Source organism: Maniola jurtina, chromosome 1 (genome assembly GCF_905333055.1).
Source record: "Maniola jurtina chromosome 1, ilManJurt1.1, whole genome shotgun sequence".
In the NCBI taxonomy this organism is placed as follows: Eukaryota; Metazoa; Arthropoda; class Insecta; order Lepidoptera; family Nymphalidae; genus Maniola; species Maniola jurtina.
The window spans coordinates 12,154,510-12,176,943 of NC_060029.1; the positions used below are offsets into that span (position 1 = coordinate 12,154,510).

Consider the following 22,434-nt stretch of genomic DNA (forward strand, 5'->3'; position numbering starts at 1 on the left):
CCAGTTTACGACTGAAATGAAATAAAATGAAAATTTATTTTTAACCCCCGACCCCAAAAGAGGGGTGTTTTAAGTTTGACGTGTGTATCTGTGTATCTGTCTGTGGCATCGTAGCTCCTAAACTTATGAACCGATTATAATTTAATTTTTTTTTGTTTGAAAGATGGCTTGATAGAGAGTGTTCTTAGCTATAATCAAAGAAAATCGGTTCAGCCGTTTGAAAGTTATCAGCTCTTTTCTAGTTTTCTTATAGAGGTTTTTGTGTTGGGGGTTTTTAAATTTTGAGTTTTCTTAATGTGCACATTCCATACCCTGTAGAGTGGTTCGAAAGTTAATTTTCCCGGACAGTTGTAATACGACTGAAATGAAATAAAATAAAAAAAATCTAAAAATGAATGTAATGTGCACATTCCATACCCTGTAGGTAGATTGGTTCGAAAGTTAAATTTCCCGGACAGTATTAAAACTGTCCAGAAAAGTAAGTAGGTAAGAAGGTATGAAATTTTATTTCATATTATTAGTTTAAAATCTTTGGAATTAAGTATATTTGTTCCTCACAACTGCCCAGAAAAATAACTGTGATAAGTTTGAATTTGGAATAATCTTCCTTCCTGAATATCTTGCATTAATAGTATTATGGAATTTATATTTCACACCTTCTAATTTGAGAGTGGGATGCTCAATTACCTATAGTTTAGTAATTTTGTAATTTTAATAAGTAGATTTTAATAGATGTATCTACTGCCTATAATATGATACTGATATATGCGCATTAGATAAAGGTTCTTTCTGAATCAATATTGCACACAATTATTTAGTCACATACTTAAGTATAATAAGTAGATACTTAAGTAATTATGTAAATCAGTGGACCAAAGTCTAATGAAAATAATAACTTTGAGGAGTCAAATATCAAATAGAAATAAAATTAGGTAATCTACTTATTACATTTTTTCGTTGCATGAGAAAGATCGCTCCCTGATTTCCCCTTCCAAAACTTTTTATGGCAATACTTAATTTGAAATGACTTAATTTGTGTGCTATATCTTGGGCCGTTAACAAAGTTAGTAAGTAAGTAAATACAATACAGATAGGTACTTAAGGTGGCACATTAGTTACTCATGGGACACGAGGTCTTGGTTCGGAGTACCTACTTAGAGATGGGCATTTTAGGTAAGTAACTTGGGATAAGTAGCTAAGTATTTCTAAATCTAAGTAAGTATTAATTCATGAGCTGAATTTTTTCAATTTTCCCACTGAAAATTGTTTTATTATTAATTTAAATAAGAAATAAGTACTATGATCAATAGCGCTGATATTTCACAGGTGGCCTTTTCACTGAAAACGAATTTTCGCACAATCGTTTTAATTAAGCAAGAAACTACTATCTAGAGGTTTTGCTCTTCCTAAATTTTAACACGAAGTGATGCGTGTCTTTCTTGGTAGCCATAGGTACTCTTTTAGTATCTTAGCTGGGATCGATAACCGTAGGAACTATTTTAAAAAAGAAAGTAGGAATTGATGTGATAATTTTCAAACTTTGATATTTGGCTTCGTAATTTTTAACAGGCACATAAGTACTTACTTTAAGTAGGTAATTAGATTAGATATAATTAGGTAGATAGATTTTTCAGATGCTACCTGTGAATTGGTCCATCTCTATTTCAGTAAATTAGTGATAGATTAGAGTAGGTATGTACGTTGTTGTGTAATATCAAACAATGTGTCAACTTTCCGATATCGACTGACCGATAGCTCAACCGAACTAATGATGACACAGTTCCGTGTGGTTTCCACTAATCGGCCATGCAACGGTCAATTTCGTCGTGAATGAGTCACCGGTGGAGGCTTTTGTGTCTTGTCGTCGATTCTAATTGAAACTATTTTGGACACCGGACAATGCGGCATTGTCCGCGTGTCCGGCGGTGTTTGCCGCCTTTATTAATTCAGGTGGGCGTGCCGCAGGGTGGGCGGGGCGAGGCGGCGTGAGAGCTGTCTCCGCCTCTCGGCGCGGCGCAGTTGCCGGGAACGTGGCCGCGTAGCTTGTAGCTCCAGTCGGCGAGCTGACGCGACGTTCGCTGCTCATTTTCGCGCGGACTGCGGAATAAGTTTCCGCCAATTTTGCGTGTTCCACTGAAAGTTTATGAGACTTGGGTGACTGGTTTTTTTGTGTGTGGGCGTTCCTTTGAGGTAGATAGCAGTCGCACGACCTCACATACACGCCAAGTAAGTTAGTAGATACAAGTAGACATGTTTTTCGAGTAAATATGACTCTAAGCACAGATACTCAAGAGAGTCCTAAAGTGAAGATCACTGTTTTTTGTGATATGCATACCTATGATAAAAACAGTTGTCTAGTATGATGGTAAAGATTTTCTAGTATTCGGGCATAAAAAGCCTTAGGTATATAGAGTTCATAATATAGAGTTAAGTATGATTTATTTTCTATACCTTTAGAATTCAAGCAGATGGGAGCATACCAACTACGTTTTTTCAGTAAAAGTTCCTGGATAAACACCAACTTCATTGCTTTACCTAGGTGCATACTTAGATATACTTAGGTAAGTTTTGAAGAATTGCTTAAACCTAATATTTTCAAAGTACCTACTTAATAAGTAAAGTAAAATACCTAAGTACCTACCTACTTATATGGAAACCAACGGAAGCTATATTTTTCAAAGATCTTAGTTAAGTTTGTAGGACCAAGGTATCCATTTTATAACAAGGGGTACCTACTTATCTATGAACCTAGATTATTATGAAAATAAATAAGTAAATAAATAATAATTCTTCAAGTTTACATTAAGTTATCAAATTAGGGGTGCTGCAAGAAAACTCTCCAGTAGAGATAAATTGTCCTTTGTGCACCTGGGTAAGTCTTTTTATTGTATTATTTAATATAATACCTAAATTTGTTTAATTTTTAAGTTATTCGTACTTGAACAAATAAATAAATAAATATTTAAGTTGGCTAACAGCAAAATGGCAAAAATTTTCAATCATACAAATCCCATGGTCCGGAAGTTGTTTGGGTAAGTGCCAATATTTGTGATGTGAAATTGAATAATTTGTGGTCCAGATTTGATTTAATTCATTTTAGTTTAATTTTTTTTTGTTTTTAGTTTTAATTTAGATGTTTAATGTTTATGTCAACTACAATAGATTTTCATTTTACTATCTGCAAATCAACTGTCTATTCGTATTGGAAACGTTTTTCTAGTGCAAAAACTTTCCGCCCAAACCGTGTTCCCTCCCCCCCCGCGCACCGCACCCCGCGCCCATCATCGCTGACAATGCAATTCGTTATTGGCCGAACGATCTTTTTATGGCAATTCGCGGATCGTTTTCCAATTCGATTGGACTTTTTGTCGCTCGCGAATTCCTTTTAACGCTTTTTTATCTTCTTATTCTTCAAATTATTGACTGAAAATCAAAACAATACTCTCCTTTATAATATTGATACCTATAGGTAATAGACCTAGGTTATAGACCATAGGTATAATAAATCTAGGGAGGTATATAAATTCGTTTCGTTAAACGTTTTTTTATGATGTGTCTCCATAGTTGGCAAATCATCAATAATGAATGAACTTGGATATTCTTTCTTTGATTTCTTTGACTGAAAAAAAAAAATTAAATGCTTAGTAGGTTCTTACCAACTTTCACCCCCTAAGTATTTAATCCCTTAGGATTTTCTAAATTCCTACTTAAGGTAGGTAGGTACGCTTACACGGGCAATTGAAATTTCGCAATTCCAAACAATTTAGATATTCAATTCAGACGTCACGACCACATGAAGCATTTTGTTACAATACTCAGCAATACCTGAAAACTTCAGCAATGTTATGCGAAGTAATTGCTCCAGGACCAGATTGCTTCACTTATTGCTCAGATTTATTCATAAGTACCTGTTGCCGAGTGACAATGCCTAAAAAATTGCCCATGTTAAGATACGTTTACACCGGCTATTGAAATTCCTCAATTCAAGGTAATTTAGTCAATTATGACGTCACGACCACGTGAAGCAATTTACGGCAATACGCAGCAATACCCGAAAATTTCAGCAATGTTATGCAAAATAAATGCTCCAGAGTTGCCGAGCAACAATTGCTTATAAAATTGCCCATACCTATAAGTACACCATTAAGCAGCCAGCCTGTGTCATAATAAAACAAAATTAGAAATCCAAGAGTGAAGCTCGCCCGACTTCATACCTAGGTACATTACACGTGTAGCTAAACAGAAATTATTTTTTACTTTTTAGTGTTTGTGGTTTTTGAAGTCGGTTTTATTTTTCTTTTGAAATTTTTTTATTTCACAATTTTTAGTGGCCCCACTGTACTATAATATGCTACGCCCAGTTAAAACTCTACTGTTTACTGAGCTATTACACTGATCGCGAGCAATTTGCTCTTATCCATTGAGGAGTTCTGTTCTCCATCTCCGAAGATATTCATCAGATCTTCACCAAATTTATATGGGACCACCTGGACAGTATACCCAATCAAACAAAAAAAAATAATTTCCAAATCGGTCCAGGGGTCTTTGAGTAATCGGGGAACATACATAAAAAATAAAAATAAATAAAAAAATAAAAAAAAAGATTCCGACGAATTGAGAACCTCCTCCTTTTTTGGAAGTCGGTTAAAAAGAACCTAAGTAGGTACTGTCAAAATTTCTAGTTTCTAACCCGATAAAAAATGGTCAATATAGGCTGGGGCAAGCAAGTCTTTTCTTGTAGGTATAATAATATACATACAGTCTGACTCGCACTTGGCTGGTTTTTTTTTGCGTATAAGAATTCAGCAAATTCTAAAATGGGTCTATGTTAGAAAAAAATTATTCGAATTCGAAATTCGCAAAAGAACAAAAGCGACCGACATAGCTCAAAGGATTAGCAAGCTGAAGTGGCAATGGGCAGGTCATGTCTGTCGTAGAACCGACGGCCGATGGGGCAGACGTGTTCTGGAGTGGAGACCGCGTACCGGTAAGCGCAGTGTGGGACGACCTCCTGCCCGCTGGACCGATGACCTGAAGAAGGTGGCGGGGAGCGGGTGGATGAGGAAGGCGGAGGACTGTGTTTGGTGGCGCGCTCTTGGAAAGGCCTATGTCCAGCAGTGGACGCATACAGGCTGATGGATGGATGGATGGATGTTAGAAAAACCTCCCAGATTAAACGCACAATCACTTGCCATCATCATGATACTCAATGCTGCAATAGAAAGCAATAACAAAAAAAAAATCTTTATCGAACGTTCTTAGTGGATTCGTTCATCTTAGGTAAGTAGGTAAGTATATAGATTTTTTCACTAAAGCGTTAAGTATCTACTGGAAAATGCTTTGCTCGCGACTCGTCTCGTATTGGACGAGCTCATATACTTATATAGAGTATGTCTAAAATATCCTGATCGGAATAGAAAAGCGATCGGAGGATTGCTACAAAAAGATGGCGAGGCCAATAAAACGAATCGCGTAGTCAGCGATGATGTGCGCGGGGCGCGGCGCGGGGGAACCCGGCCTCAGCTACACGCTTTGGGCGGACGTTTCAGTACTGGAAAAACGTTTCCAATGCGAATATATCAATGATTTGTTTGAATCACTTTGAATCCACTACAACTTGGCGGTTAAAGAACGTTAGGTAAAGGGGTTTTTCTTTTTTATTGCTTTCTATTTGAGCATGATGGCGATAAGAGCTTATCTGATTGAGCTTTTAATCTGGAAAGGTGTTTTAGGATAGACCCATTTTAAAATTAGTTAGATTCTTATACGCAACAATAAAAATTTTCAAAAGAAAAAGAAAACCGACTTCAAAAACCACAAACAAGAGCGAGCATATTAAAACAAAATTAGAAATCCAAGAGTGAAGCTCGCCCGACTTCATACTTAGGTATACATTACACTTGTAGCTAAACAAAACTTATTTTTTACTTCTTAGTGTTTGTGGTTTTTGAAGTCGGTTTTATTTTTCTTTTGAAAATTTTTTATTTCACAATTTTTAGTGGCCCCAAATATACTATGCTCAGTTAAAACCCTACTGTTTACTAAGCTATTATACTGATTGCGAGCAATTTGCTCTCATCCATTGAGGAGTTCTGTTCTCCATCTCCGAAGATATTCATCAGATCTTCACCAAATTTATATGGGACCACCTGCCCAGTATACCCTTTCAAACAAAAAAAAAATTTTAAAAATCGGTCCAGGGGTCTTCGAGTAATCGGGGAACATACATAAAAAATTAAAAAAAAAAAAGATTCCGACGAATTGAGAACCTCCTCCTTTTTTGGAAGTCGGTTAAAAAACCAGCCAAGTGCGAGTCAGACTCACGCACCGAGGGTTCCATACTACTATCGTATTTTTTCGTCATTTTGCACGATAAATCAAAAATTATTGTGCACAAAAATAAATAAAAATCTGCTTCAGAATGTACAGGTAAAGCACTTTCATATAATACCCCATTTGGCATAGTAATCTTAGTTTTAAAGTTGAAAATACAATTTTTTTTTCATGGCAACATTTTAATATTTTTTTTGTAATACAACCACAAATTCACGGCATTCGGATTTTTGCTTTTACTTGTGCTATAGGACCTACCTACTTATCTGCCAAATTTCATGATTCTAGGTCAACGGGAAGTAGGTACCCTATAGGTTTCTTGACAGACACGACCGACAGACAGACAGACAACAAAGTGCTCTTCCCTTCGTTCCCTTTTTCCTTTTGAGATACGGAACCCTAAAAAAGGGTCATCTTTCATTTAATACTAGTATATGGATGTCGATTGGCAAGTACCACCTAATTAATGACAGGTGTAAATTAAAAATTTATGACACCCCAGACAAGTGAAGGTTACATTGACTAGAAAAGAGCTGATAACTTTCAAACGGCTGAACCGATTTTCTTATATTATAGCTTAGAACACTCTCGATCAAGCCACCTTTCAACAAAAAAAAACTAAATTAAAATTGGTTCATTAGTTTAGGAGCTACGATGCCACAGACAGATACACAGATACATACTTAACACAGTCAAGCTTATAACACCCCTCTTTTTCGGTCGGGGGTTGAAAATAGAAAGTATAACAATATATGTTATTTTTTTAACAGACGCCCTGATGACTAATTGGCCTTTAAGCTACTCAAATTGAAAGAAAAACAATCTAAACGCGCGGCAAAAATCATTCTAACTCATTTGATCCATTTGAAGAGTCGAAAACAATGCGATCTAAGCAAGAATACGCTTAGAACAAAGCAGTAGAGCGAGCGATAATAGGCGCTAAGCGTGATGATATCGCGTAATGAGGCCGCCGATAACGATGCACCTCGTTACCACGCAATGACGATTACGAGTCACCAACTGCTCTCTATTCTCCTACCATTTGCATACGTTCACCTCGTCAATAATACAAGTTCAGTAGAATTTTACTAAAGGTCTTACTTTCATCGTGTACCTAATTGATTTACAAAACAAAATTCCTTGACTAATAATTTTCTAACGATACCGTTTTTCACTGATGTAATGACGATCAAAAATCAAAGACTACCGATGAAGATGTCTTAGACCAACAATACCACGACAGCGGATTCTACCACTTACCCACTTACTTATTAATTAAAATGTGTATGATCGTACTGAATGACGCTAAACCACGCTAAATTATTGTTGATGTGTCTAAACGGCTCGGCTTTCATTCCACTATCGAACAGCTTTAGCCTTTATCATAGACAAATTGAAAGGAAAACAATCTAAACGCATGGCAAAACCCCTTTCATCCATTTGAAAAGTTGAAAACAATGCGATCTAAGCAAGAATACGCTTAGAACAAAGCAGTGGAGCGAGCGATAATAGGCGCTAAGCGTGATGATATCGCGTAATGAGGCCGCCGATAACGATGCACCTCGTTACCACGCAATGACGATTACGAGTCACCAACTGCTCTCTATTCTCCTACCATTTGCATACGTTCACCTCGTCAATAATACAAGTTCAGTAGAATTTTACTAAAGGTCTTACTTTCATCGTGTACCTAATTGATTTACAAAACAAAATTCCTTGACTAATAATTTTCTAACGATACCGTTTTTCACTGATGTAATGACGATCAAAAATCAAAGACTACCGATGAAGATGTCTTAGACCAACAATACCACGACAGCGGATTCTACCACTTACCCACTTACTTATTAATTAAAATGTGTATGATCGTACTGAATGACGCTAAACCACGCTAAATTATTGTTGATGTGTCTAAACGGCTCGGCTTTCATTCTACTATCGAACAGCTTTAGCCTTTATCATAGACAAATTGAAAGGAAAACAATCTAAACGCATGGCAAAACCCCTTTCATCCATTTGAAAAGTTGAAAACAATGCGATCTAAGCAAGAATACGCTTAGAACAAAGCAGTAGAGCGAGCGATAATAGGCGCTAAGCGTGATGGCATTACGTAATGAGGTCGCCGATAACGATGCACCTAACGTACTTTAAAATACTACTCACTGGTATGTGCGTTTACCACGTAAATGATATAAACTAAGTAGATTTTTATTTGACCCAATGACCCAAATTGATTTTTTACTATTAGTTTAAAATATCCAAAATATCTTGCCTAATTTTCTTTATCCTATAAATCAAAGCGAACTATTTATATTACGCTGTCTGATGCTGATAACGATGCACTTCGTTAACGACGGAATGACGATTAATTACAAGTCACCGACAAACGCACTCTACCTAGTAGGTATTTATTTGCATACGTTTACCAATGACTTCTATGTATCTTTCGTCATTGACGTTTACCGCGTAAATAATTCGAATTAGATTTTAATTAACAGCAGGACATAAATAGGCTCGCGCGTGTTTTATGATTAAAAAATTTAAAATTGGTTTTGTAAGAAATAGGCTCTCCCATATTTTATGATTAAATGAAGTTGGTTTTGTACAAAAAAGGTCTAACTGACTGACATTTCAACGATCATTCCAAGGCCTTGGACCTAGTTTTCTAGTGTCAATTACCAGGAATAAGGCTAGGATTTTGAAATGGTCGTGGGATAGTGAATAAAGAGGATTTAAGTAGGTATATGTTCACTAAAGCGCCGGACTCACAGGCCGCGTATGCGTCGCGTAAGCGTAGACGTAGCGCGTACCATTGCGTTGTAATGTATGGAACCGTATGAGACATGGCATACCGCTTGCGTAGCGTAATCGTTCGCGTAGACGTAATGCGTGCAGTTACGTCTACGGATTCACGCGCGTCACTACGCGTGTATCACGTCACGTGTACGTGCTTGGTGTGAATTGGCTTTTAAAGTTGCCTTATCTCTTTTTAGATAATATAAATAGGTATTTTCAATCACCAAAAGATCACTAATTAACTATTATGAGGATTTTTCAAAGTTACTACCAAACCACAGTGTTTATCAACTCAAAAAATACAGAATGATACAGTCAACAAAACTTTTAAGAATTTAATCGGTAACGGATAAAATAGATATCAAACAATTCCATAACGACAATACGATAACATAGCCTCCAATTATCTCCCTGCATTGATTCTGAGAAACAATGTAGAATAGATGTTAAGCGTTTTCATTATTCAAGCCAATTAAAAGTTCAGACGAGATGAAGACTTCATTCAATTAGTATATATTTTTAGATCTTCTAGGGAACGGGAAACAGTATCTTTGTGCGCCACAATATTTTGTTATTAACTAGCTAATGCCCGCGACTACGTTCGCGTGGAATTAGTTTACTAAAAACACCGTGGGCACTCTTTGATTTTCCGGGATAAAAGTAACTAGTTAGTTTTATGAAATAATAATAAAATTTTGGCACATAAAATAAAAATAAATAAATAACTATAACACTGCAAAAATCGATCCGTTACATCATTGTAACGTGATTAAGGACGGGTTATTTTTACTGAGAAAAAATATAAAGTTCAAAACCCCACTCGATATCTAATAGCAAAAAAAAAATTATCCTTTAGGTCCATTTTTTAACCCCCGACCAAAAAAAAGGGGTGTTATAAGTTTGACGTGTGTATCTGTGTATCGGTTTATCTGTGTATCTTTTTTTTTTTTTTTTTTTTTTTTTACGCTGGGGAATGCATTTGCTGGGGTATGTGGGACTCGCCGGCCGAGAGGCGACCGGAATACCCACTAAACCCCAGCGGCGCTACTGCGCGTCGCCTAGCGACTGGGTCACGGGAACGGCCGAAGCAAACACCGCAACCCAGCCAGCGACGTCTGCTGAGGCAGACCCTCCACCGGGGACCTGCTCGGTCCCCACCACCTCCGGGACGCACCAACGAAGTGCGTCCCCCGACCCTGGGACGCGCACGTCGCCCGTGTCCCGTCCTACGCTTCGTCCACTGTGCCCTCTGCTAGTCAGAGGGACACGCGGAGAAACCTCCCTCCTGCCAGGTCATTAGCCATAGCCAACAATATCTCCGAAGAGAAATTATTAGCCATGTTACCGGGGCGCACCGGCCCGAACACTGCTCTTCCCCTCGGACGCATCCAAAAGAGACCAGCAGCATCCAGGCACACTGGGAGGTTACCTGGCTGGCGCCCCATTTATCTGTGTATCTGTGTATCTGTCTGTGGCATCGTAGCTCCTAAACTAATGAACCGATTTTAATTTAGTTTTTTTTGTTTGAAAGGTGGCTTGATCGAGAGTGTTCTTAGCTATAATCCAAGAAAATCGGTTTAGCCGTTTGAAAGTTATCAGCTTTTTTCTAGTTACTATAATCTTCACTTGTCGGGGGTGTTATAAATTTTTAATTTACACTTGTTTCGTATAAAATGTAGCTTATGTCACCCGGACCTTTACGACGAATCGATTGACACCTCATTCATCACAATCGGCAATTAGGCGCCATGGTGGAACACATAGAACCTGGATACAAACATACACACATACATACATATATAGACTGCTAAAAACATTACTCTTCCTTTTGGCTTTGCCGCAGTCGGGTAAAAAACGGGCCGAATTGAGAACCTCTGCTTTTTTTGGAAATCAGTTAAAAATATTCATTCTTATGAATATTTTTAATGTATATTTTATGTTATGTATGATTTCTTCTATATTAAAAGGAATCTGATACTTATACTCTATAAGCCGCTTACGTTTGTATTGCATAATGAGGCTGCACTGATAACGATTTCGCTCATTAACGATGATTACGAGTCTCTAGTATCTACTAACGAAAGTAATAGACTACCATTATAAAAAAGGTTTTTTTGTACACCAAAAGAAGTCATCATCATCATCATCATCTCAACTCAGTGCCGGCCCACTACTAACCACGGGACTCCGCTCAGAATGAGTAGGGTTTAGGCATAGTACACCACTGGCCAAAGGTGGATTGGCATACCTACTTCACACACCTCTGAGAACATTACTGAGAACTCTTACATAGGTATGAAGGTTTCCTCACGGTATGAACAACTAGGCAAACCAGTCTGTAGAAGTCATTCGTTTTTTAGGTCTCCGTACCAAATTGGTAAAAATGGAACCTTTATGGTGCGACTTTCTTCGTCCATCTGTCCGTCTATTATAGTCGATTATTTCAGTAGATATCTATTCAAGCTATCGACATTAAATTTGGAATAGTGGCCCAATATCATTGCAATCAAAAAAATCGAAAATTATTTATAATTTAGATATCACTTGAAAAAGCCTTACCTACATTATAAAACAGAATTTTAATTATTTTTTATATTACAGTTTTTGATTCAAAATGCCGAAAAAAATACCGTTCCCCCCTTATCTCCCAAGTTTACTTATTAAAATATCTGAAATAATTATGGTCGATAGAAGTTTGTGTATATTTTATAGAAAAAATAAAACCATTGTTCTGACTACCAGTTTATTTAAATATTTACAAGAAACCTCTACAAACAAAGTTAACAAAATTGATTCTTACCGTTGTAATTCTTCTGTAGTACGGAACCCTCGGTGCGCGAGTATCACTCGCACTTGACCGGTTTTTTTGTTGATTTTCATTCTGTATTTTAGTCTAAACAAAAATGAAGCTTAGAACAAACAAAGCAGTGGAGCGAGCGATAATAGGCGCTAAGCGTGATGATATCGCGTAATGAGGCCGCCGATAACGATGCCGCTCGTTACCGACGCGTCGAAGCCTCCACTCTCCAACGTCCGACCTGCTCACGTTAAACTGACTTGTGCAGGACCCTGGTAGCATTCAAATCGTATTGCAACTGCATTTTGGGACGTGAAAATTGTTAGATCAGTGCCATGAGCACGAATGTTTTGAATCTCAAGTGAAGTAATCGTTTACAGTGACGTTAACCCAGCATTGAGATACATTGTGGGGCGGCGGGGGATATGTACTTCAACACAAGCAAAAGTTAGAGATGCGTGCCCAGGATCGAACCCTGCAGTTCCCGAATAGAAAGGTCAAGTCTTCATCATGTAATCGCAAATTCACGGTTTTCAGATTTTTCCCTTTACTTGTGCTATAAGACCTACCTGCCTTTCATGATTCTAGATCAATGGGAAGTACCCTATAGGTTTTCTTGATAGACACGACAGACGGACAGAAATACAGACAACAAAGTGATCCTATGAGGGTTCCGTTTTTCCTTTTGAGGTACGGAACCCTAATAAGACTATATTATAGGTCTTTTCTAATAGGTAACAACTGACGATGTACCTACTAAATTTTTGATATTTGAATATGCAAACATTGTACAAGCAAAGTAGATCATTAAGACCGTAGGACGTGATCATAACTTTCCTAATGAATATGTGATTCTGTCCTCTAAATAACCAACACATCAATGCGGTGATATAAGCAGAATTAGAGCTTCCGATTTCAATGCAGCTCATTAGTGCACGATCATAATTACTGCGACCTGTGAGCCTGTGTCAGGTTTTCTAATTTCCTCATGCTATTGACTATGCAACAGAAGGCTCAAGGGCTGTATTGTTACTGCCTAATGATATATCTAACTAAATATCAAACTAGACGTGGGCCCGGGGGCTCGAGCTCTTTTTGAGGAAATTTTGAAAAGGGTTATCGAATCAACCGGGGACCCGAGAGCTAGCAGCTACCTTGAGCAAAGAATTACGAGTAATTTGGCCATCCAAAGGGTTATTGCTGCCGGCATCTTGGGTACAATACTTCGCTGCGGAGGTCTCGATGACGTTTTAGATTTAATTTAATTATTTTAGTTTTTAGTTCATTTTATAAAATTGTCAATTGTTATTATACCTAATTTTGTACATTGATTGATTGAATATAATTGATTTAAAATTAAAAAAAAACTACATCATGTAAAAAAATAAGGTTTATATAACTATAGAAGTATAATACTTATTAGAAATACGAAAGTGTTTTTGTTTCCTCCTCACAACGGAACTACGGATCGACGTGATTTTTTGCATGGATTAAAGACTTGGGAAGTTACAAAGGCTACTTTTTATTCCAGAAAATCAAGGATTTTCGACAGGGTTTTTAAAAATCTGGTAAATAAATCTAGAGTAGTTTATACTTATATGGTAATGGTAAAGACTGAATGAAGAATGGTTTAGGCTGTTCTTTGTCTGCCCAGTTATGGTACTCTTTTATAAATAAATAAATGTGAAACCAAATACAATTAATAAAACTTTTATAAAAAAATATAAAGATAACAATCTCACAGCGCAATCAGCAAGATATTATCGAAGTTTCATAATAAAGACGTATTAACCTGAAATCAGGAGCGCTCCTTTAACAAGCAAGCGCAAAAGGATTCACTGAACGCATTAAAACCAGATGAGGGATAAAAGTTCGCGTAAACGATGCTAAATGATAGCTTCAAACGGGCGGTGGTGTCGCGCGGACTAACGACTCGGTGAATGAATAACAGATCGGTTACAGACGGCTGGGATGTGTCGTGCGGTTGGTTAGCGTGCTCCGTGCTGAACGCCGGCGTAGAGTTGCGTTACAAAAGCGGTTATGATTGTTGAAAACGGGCACCTATGAGTAGAGCAAAAATGTGTAGGTAAAAATTTCATTCAATTTGAATTTAATTTAAGTATAATTGTATTATATTGTATATTGTGTATATTCTAACGACTCGGTGAATAAATAACAGATCTGTTACAGACGGTTGGGATGTGTCGTGCGGTTCGTTAGTGCGCTTGGTCCTGAATGGCGGCGCAGAGTTGCGTTAGAAAAGCCGTAATCATAAGGTCCAGGTTGGAACGCGCTTGCCTAGAAGATGCCTATTTGCTCTTCCTTCGTAGGTGTGTGCTATTATTGAGTGACTATACGGTTTTATTATAACAAATGTAAAAAAATCGTAAGTTTAGTTAATTAAATTCTAACGACTCGGTGAATGAATAACAAATCGGTTACAGACGGCTGGGATGTGCCATGCGGTTCGTTAGAGTGCTCCGTGCTGAACGGCGGCGTAGAGTTGCGTTAGAAAAGCGGTAACGATTGTCATACACGCGCTTATGAGTTGTTTTTATTTGTGCCAGAAAGTTGTAACAATAAAGAGAAAAGAAAAAAAAGTGGACAGGGAAGCACTTATCTCTATAAGAGATCTCTACCAGTGACCCTTGGAAGTACTAGAGATTTTAAAAGGTGTAGAATAGATACAACAAGGATATAAATTATTCATGAAAAAAGCTTAATAGATATTGTACAGTTAATAGTTGTTAGAAATACGCATTTAAACTTAGTTATAATTTGCGTACTTGGAACTCAATGTTAGTGATGAAAATATCAACACAGTGTGAATACGAAGGTACTTCAAATTGGTATAAAAATAACGGTCATTTTTTATAGCACACGTCTTCCAGAGTACTTGTATTATAATTCAGTGGTTTGGAAAGTCTTCAACGCTCTCATGTATCCTTTTCACATTTGGCCCTCAATTTAAATTCCTTTTTCACCTGAAAAAATTCAGTAAAATAAAATGAGTTGAGCGTTTTCCCGCCCGTGTGCGCTGGCAGCACGGCCGATTGGTTTAGTTAGCAGTGAGCGTCGCGCCTCATTTGCTTGCCGCGACACCGCACCGACTTTGTTAGCACTCTTTTCACCCCCGCAGATTCTAACTACGTATCTCTTCACTGATAAATCGGTGTCATATAAACGTGCATTACTCCATGCATTTTGATTTGCGGCGCGCGTAATGAGTCTGGATTATAGCGAGCATGTTTATGGTTGACTGTAGCGTTTGAATACAAATTATGTTTGTGGAACTTTAACATTGTGTTGTAGATGTAAAGTTTTGTTAAAAAATAGGAAAATAATTGATTATCATCATCAACTCCAATGCATCGCCGGTCCACTACTGAGCACGGGTTTCTTCTCATGACAAGAGATTAAACCATAGTCGATGCCCAAGCAGGACAGGCATTGGCAGACTTTACACATCTTTGAGAACATTATGGAGAAAATGTCAGGCATGCAGGTTTCACTAAAATGAAATAATTATGTGATACTTTAGTTATAAATGCGAGATTTGACTGATTTTATCCACAAAATGGTTAGTACGAGTAGCTACTAGTAGGTACATATAACTTCAGTATTACAACTAATCCACTCCGATATTGAATATTGACAATATTCATTCACTTTAGCAGTCGAATAGGTGCCAGGTGGGACTGGGAAACCGTCAGACATATAATATATATACAATTTTTTAACTGTAAAGTTAAAAACAGACTGTTGCATTCTCGTTTTCCATAGTAGTTAGCGCCGCAAGGCGCGAGTGCAGGCTCCCATTAGAACCATTCGCTGGCAGGTGACGTGTGAAACGGCGGACCCGGGGGTGACGTTGAGTGTTGTCGTTAAAGTTTAATGATTTCTTAATGATCGTGCCCCTGGACTGCGCTTCGGTTTGCCCTCAAAATATTTTTTCCTTTTATTTTCCCCATAAAGCCGACTCTTTTATTTGCAAAAGGTTTTACTTTTACTATTATTGTTAAATACAGTGCTCGACTACAATGTGTAACACTAGTTATAAATAATAATAATATTATTAATGTGATGTGAGGCTTTATTGGCTTACAGCATCTAACAGTAATTCATGTTGTTTAGCTGTACCTACCTAACGGATAATCGCTGACTTCAGGCAAGACATCATCATGAATCATGATTAACTCATGAGAACGGGTCTCCTCTAAGAATGGAATAGTCCGCCACGCTGGCCCAGTGCGGATTGGCAGACTTTTCATACAACTTTGAGAACATGATGGGAAATTCTCAGGCATGCACGTTTCCTCAGCATTAAAGCAAGTTTAGTTGCTTAAAATTTCTTAAAACGCTTTCTTAAAACTCAGAAAAGTTAGAAGTGCGCGCCCGGGTTCGCAGCCCCAACTTCCTGAATAAAAGGCTGATGTCTTAACCATTAGGCTATCACCGCTTTCAAAACGCTTATAAGACTGGTACTCAGATTAATATAAGTTAAACCACATAATCGATAAATAATAGTAGGTACTTACTGGCGGTGAAACCATGGAAGGTTCTATTAATAATTCTGTGGTTAACCACAGAATTTCTAAAGAGTTTAAAATGTTTAAAAAATCTGCTCTGCTCCTCACTTTTCAAAAAGTAGTTTAATATTTACAAGCAAAGTGTAACGGTAAAAATGTTAGTGGTATTACTTATAGGATAAGACATCGAGACATCGTGGTTATAGTGGATCGCGGCGTGCGGCGTGTCAGCCGCTGGCGACCCATTAAAAATAATCGATGCTCGCGAAATATCGAGGGCTCCCACTAATGACATCGCGAAAACAAAGCAGCGGGGCCGCTCCGACCTTCTACCGGTAGCGCGGTGTTAACCCAACCGATAGATTCTGCATTCACTTCCGAGGTTCCGATCGCAAATCTGGACTGTCATTAAAAAGTGCTAAAGTTTGGAATAGTTTTTGAAAGTTATTAATAGAAAGCAAAGATAAAAACATACTTTAGCGAAAACAGATAAAAATATCGGTACGTATGAGTACATATTTTATAACTACCTAAGTATCTGACGTTGAATTTCTTAGATATTCTAGGATCTAGGAAGAATAAGATAAGTGCGACTTAATCCTATCTCTAGGTAATTTTAATTCCCAATTAAATTTTAATACGGCTTTAAAATATTGAGCAACAATAACTCAAGGCTCGAAAATTTTATGACATTGAAAATATCAAGGATTTTACGAGTTTTGTAAGTGAAATTTATTTCTCGAATTCGGCATAATAGGCTAATTCACGTGGAAGATGTTTGCGGGGCGTCCTCCTTGTTTTTCTTGCTAAATGAAATTATTGCGGGAATAAAATATTTTACTGTCTGTCAATTTGGCGGGTTCACTTCGTTGAAGCGTTCTTTGAGATATTAAGCAGAGGTTAAAATTTTATTTGCACGGAGTTATTGCTCGAATACCGTCTTGGCGTGTCGTTAAATTCTCCTCGGTGTATCGGGCTCGTTCGTGGCCCATTATTGGTCCAAGACAATGCCTTCGAATAGAACAAAATAATTTTATTTGTTCCTCACTTTGCGGCGGGAACTTTCTGTTAAGATAAATTGAAATTTTGTATGTTTAAAGGCGTCCTATCTATAAGCAGGTATGTGAACATAGTAAGATTTATTTGCAAATTATTTTTAAAAAGGTTAAGCCTTTAGGATTTCTGTTATTAGTTATCATCGTCTTAATTCATGATCAACCCAGCGCAGGCTCACTACTGAGCACGGGTTTCCTCTTAGATTGAGGAGGGTTTGGCCACGCCGGCCAATTGCGGGTTGATAGACTTCACACACCTTTGTGAACATTACTTATGGAGAACTGTCAGGCATGGAGGTTTCCTCACACATTTAAATGCTTTAAACGAATGTACCTAAGGCCGAAAAGTTAGAAGAGCGTGCCTGGAATCGAACCCCAGGCAGCCTGACTCCACTTGGCTATCACTCCTTACTAAATTACAGGCATATCAGCATGATATACCCTACCTACATAGTAGTCGACTTTAATACTAATTTAGTTCAATGATAGGCTACTATCTGCGGATATGCGAGATTATTAGTAAAAATCAATGTTCAAATGATATCAATTAATAATTATATATGGGTACTTACAATAATATTTATACTAATATTATAAAAAATCCTATGTAATATAGGCATAGGCACTATGGGAAAAACTATGGAAGTAAATCCTACTTAATGGGCTCATGTAATAGCTGAATCTAAGTAGCCATGTAGTAACTTGTGAATGCTGTATTCCAAATAAAGATAAAAAAAAAAAACAAAGAAAAAAGTGCGAATTTTCTGAGTTTGTGTGTATCTATATAAAAAGGTACCACCAGAACCACTGATTTCACCATTTGAAAGATGGCCCCAAGTCTACTATTGCAATTGTGTTTCAGTTGTCTATCAATGACATCTTAATTGTTACTTTTAGCAATTTTGGCAGTCTACTAATTCAATGGCGTCACAATTGTTTTCCGATGGCGTGCCACTGATACTTCAATGACACAATTGTAAAAATTGGTAGTCCCGTACTTAATGACAAGTCAATGATCGAATTTAAGCGTAGTCTGCTAATAGTTTGACAGTTGCAATGACCATTGGATCGCCATTGAACTATCATTGATGCGCCATTGTGCTGTCATTGCTTTTAAGCCAGTGATTGTTTGGTTTTACAAGGGTTTTACATCATGTTTAGCAATAGTTTGGGTATTTAGTTGTTAAGTTATCTTTTTACGTTGTAAGGTGAACACCTAGGCATAATGTCTAGTTATAGGTATAACCTTTAGGTTTCTTGACAGACACGACAGATGAACGGACAGACAGACACAAAGCGATACTATAAGGGTTCCGTTTTTCCTTTTGAGGTACGGAACCCTAAAAAAAGGGTGTCCTAGACAAATAAACTATAGCAAATATTATAGTTTGATTGATAGGTGTTTTATTTACAAATTATTTTTTTCAGATGTTTGCTCTGAGCACATGCTTTGCATTACAGTCCAATCACCACAGGCAAGATTGTAAATGCATGTTATATTTTGCACAGTATTGCAAACAAGACCAACGCACGTGCCTCCACTCATGCCTGTGGAAGCTCTTCGTCTGCAACAGGCATGTGATTTAATTTTTGTTTATTCTTAAAAAAAAAAAACAAATTTCCACAAATATGTTTATTCATTTAACATAAAAAAGAGTAAAACATCCTTAATATTTAAGAGTAATATTATTATGAATTAAACAACATTATTGTATATTTTAGGATGAGCACAATTCAAGGGCGGCCGAGTTGGAAAGTGCTATTGAAGGACAGCATTCACAAAGCCATCGAGTTAACCAAGGTCTGCTTGAAGATAGGGTGCTGCAGCAGGCTCTCATCAACAGGCTGTGGAGAAATGCATGAAATTAATAATAAATAATTGAAATAAATGATTTTGAAATTTGACTAGACTTTGATTAGATTTTTAAAGAAAAAATATTTCTTTCCTATAATCCGCATAACTGTTTAGCAATTATAGCGAAACATAGGAATATTAATTTTTCTTTAAATATCATGGTATTCCACAATGTAATGTCTGTTTCTATTCAATATTTGATTAGATTAATATTGGAACAGACAGACAGACAGACACACTTTCGCATTTATAATATTAGTATGGATAATATAATGACTAAATTGTTTTTAAATATTAAATGAACAAAAAGGCAACCTTTATCGAGCGGAATGCAACAATCGTTGCATCTCCTGCTCCTCCTGCTGTCCTGCTAAATACAGCAGCAAACTTTTCAATTGCTGCAGCCAGCCTAGCAGCAGCTTGGTTTGTTGCAGTCCCCAGTCTGACAATTGCTGCAGCCAAGTTCTCCATCGCCTGGGCTTGAGCCAAAATGCGTCTGCATTTTGGCCTCGATATCTGCTCAAGCTTGGCCTGCGAACGCCGCTTAGCCAGGCTTTGCCCCGTCACTGGTGCGGTTGCAGTGACAGGAATGGTTCTCCAAATAGTCTAGCAGCGACGAAATCTGCTCCACTTCTACCATTTTCGCAGTCCCTTATAATATTCACACTTCACAGATTTAAATATTCTGTCTACCTAGGTAGGTATTCGCAAGTCGCCTCAAAAATCAAAAATCAAAATTGAAATTGCAGTTGTTTATATACTATCTCTATGAATTGCAGAACTATCAAATGACATTAACATTTAATGTCAATTCGACAATTACAGATGAAATATAATTATTTTTGACATTTTATTTTTTAGATCGCACTTAAAATTTATCTTTTTGGCTTATTATGATAATTTTACTTAAGACTTAATCTTTAGAACACAAATAGATAACATATATAATCGAATCTAGCTTAAATAAACGTTTTTAATATGTATTATTTTTTTTGGACTCATTTCGGCAAACGCTTTTTGAGCAAATGGCAATACCAACTACAATGCAACTACAATCCAATTATAATACCATCGGTCGGCCATTGTGAATTTAGTAGACTACGAAATTATGAACCAATGGTAATTGAATTAAAATTGTATTGTAGTTCAATGACAAATCATGTAAAATAGCAGACTTGGGGCCCAGTGATGGACATAAGCTAAGCATATCATTATTATGTACCTACATATTAATGAACTCGGGCGAAGTTGGGGCGGGCCGCTAGTACCTACTTACATAATTTCATCTCCAGCTCTGAGAACAAGTTAAAAAGCCCAAGTTACAGCTCACGAAGAGCAAGTGCGGACTAACAAACCGCACTAATGTATGCGAATGTATTTGGGTGTGGTCGTAAAAAAATGTATAGTTGCATTCATGACATCGTAACAAACGTTACATACCTGACTCAATGATACATTCATGATCAACATAAAGCTTAGTTCAGAATCATACAATATTATGATTAGAATATTATATTATTTTTACAATATTATATTATTATTGAGATCGCATAAATTAGTTTCTAGAATATGTCTGTATGTCATGGACTTTGGTTGCTTAATATTTTCAAATGAAATTGGAACTACATTTGTATGAAGCGAGTGACGGAGAGACCCTTCTTAAGAAATTAAATTAAGTCAATATTGAATTTCTAAAGAAGTGTACTCTCCGCCTTACAATCGGTCATGACCGTAACGTTACACATTTCGTTACATATGTTACAATCATGACAGAAAAAAGCGAACGACATAGCCTCAAATCAAAATATCACTGTACAGTGAATAATTACGGACAAAGAAGTAGTTTCATTGTTTTACGCGATAACAAAGCTTTATTAACCTTTATTTATGAGTTCGAAAGAATGTCCAATACTCACCCTGCAATTCAACATAAGAAAAACAATTTTTGGCGACAATTCTCGCGTCAACACACACTAACAATTTTCCTCCTAACAAACATGGCCGTTTTTATTTTCTGAATGTTGGCGCCTTGTTCAATAGTGTTGCCAATAAATGAAAGGCAAAATCAACAAAATTATTTATGTAGTATGGCAAAAATAGGCGTTCTAATGTCGTTACATTCAGGACGTTACACACGCACAAAAAGTTGGACACATTTTAGAAGTTGAAGAAAATTATGGTTATTGATAAAAGAATGGTAACCTTTTGTAAATACGTTGAAAAAGTAATCAGAACTCGAACCCAACTTACAAACGCAACATTAGGACAAAAGTTTTGTTAAAACGACATGTTGTCGATAATAGTGTAGTAGTTGGACAAACTGTTTTTGTATGGAGCAAAAATTTTGCCAATCGGAAAAAAACTAAAATAAATACAAATTTGTAAGGATAGCTGAGATTTCATGGTTTTATCTAAACTACAGAGAGGTTATATTTAGATCAATATGGAACATATATTCGTAACTAAAACAGCACTGGTTCTATGACAAAAATAAAACCAGGACAACAAAAAAAAAACTAATGTACATTTTTTGGCGACCGAACCCATTTACATATGCGTTCCCATCATAATATTCAGCACCTAACTATGACGAGTCGTACAAACATTCAAGGTACGGAACGCTTCCCGCTCGACGAGTGCAAGTTTAAATATATTCATGTTCGATAGATATTTCTTACTTCTAGAGAAATAATATTAGCTCGCAGTGAATTTAGAAGGTGATGTTTTTATTAATTTACCTATTGTTATTGAGAAAAAGGCACTTTTTTTTTAATTGTCACAGTATTAAGCAATAAATATGTTTAAATATTTATTGCTTAATATATGCTATATTTGCTAAAAATAATTATTTTATTATCATTTATTAACATTATTGTATTATTTTATATTATTATTCAAATATTTACTAATACTTGTGTTTTATTTATTTTAGTATTATAACATAATATATAAACTTGCACCACAATATGTCTATGCACATTCAGGTTCACATCGCTAGGTAGGGCGTTAAGGCCGCTAAATTACATATACCTACCTGCGTATATTTTGTTTACTTACAATTTTAATCAT

The 22,434-nt window shown here is 36.7% G+C and overlaps 1 protein-coding gene across 1 annotated transcript in view; it reads left to right on the forward strand.

Annotated features, from left to right (window-relative positions):
* The first annotated feature begins 2,097 nt into the window (after positions 1-2,097).
* The window catches only part of LOC123870282 (LIM domain transcription factor LMO4), a 253,622-nt gene continuing 233,285 nt past the window's right edge, over positions 2,098-22,434 (forward strand). Inside the window, exon 1 of the mRNA XM_045913621.1 lies at positions 2,098-2,226. The gene's annotated coding sequence lies outside the window, so the exon portion shown is untranslated. The remainder of the gene's footprint in view (positions 2,227-22,434) is intronic.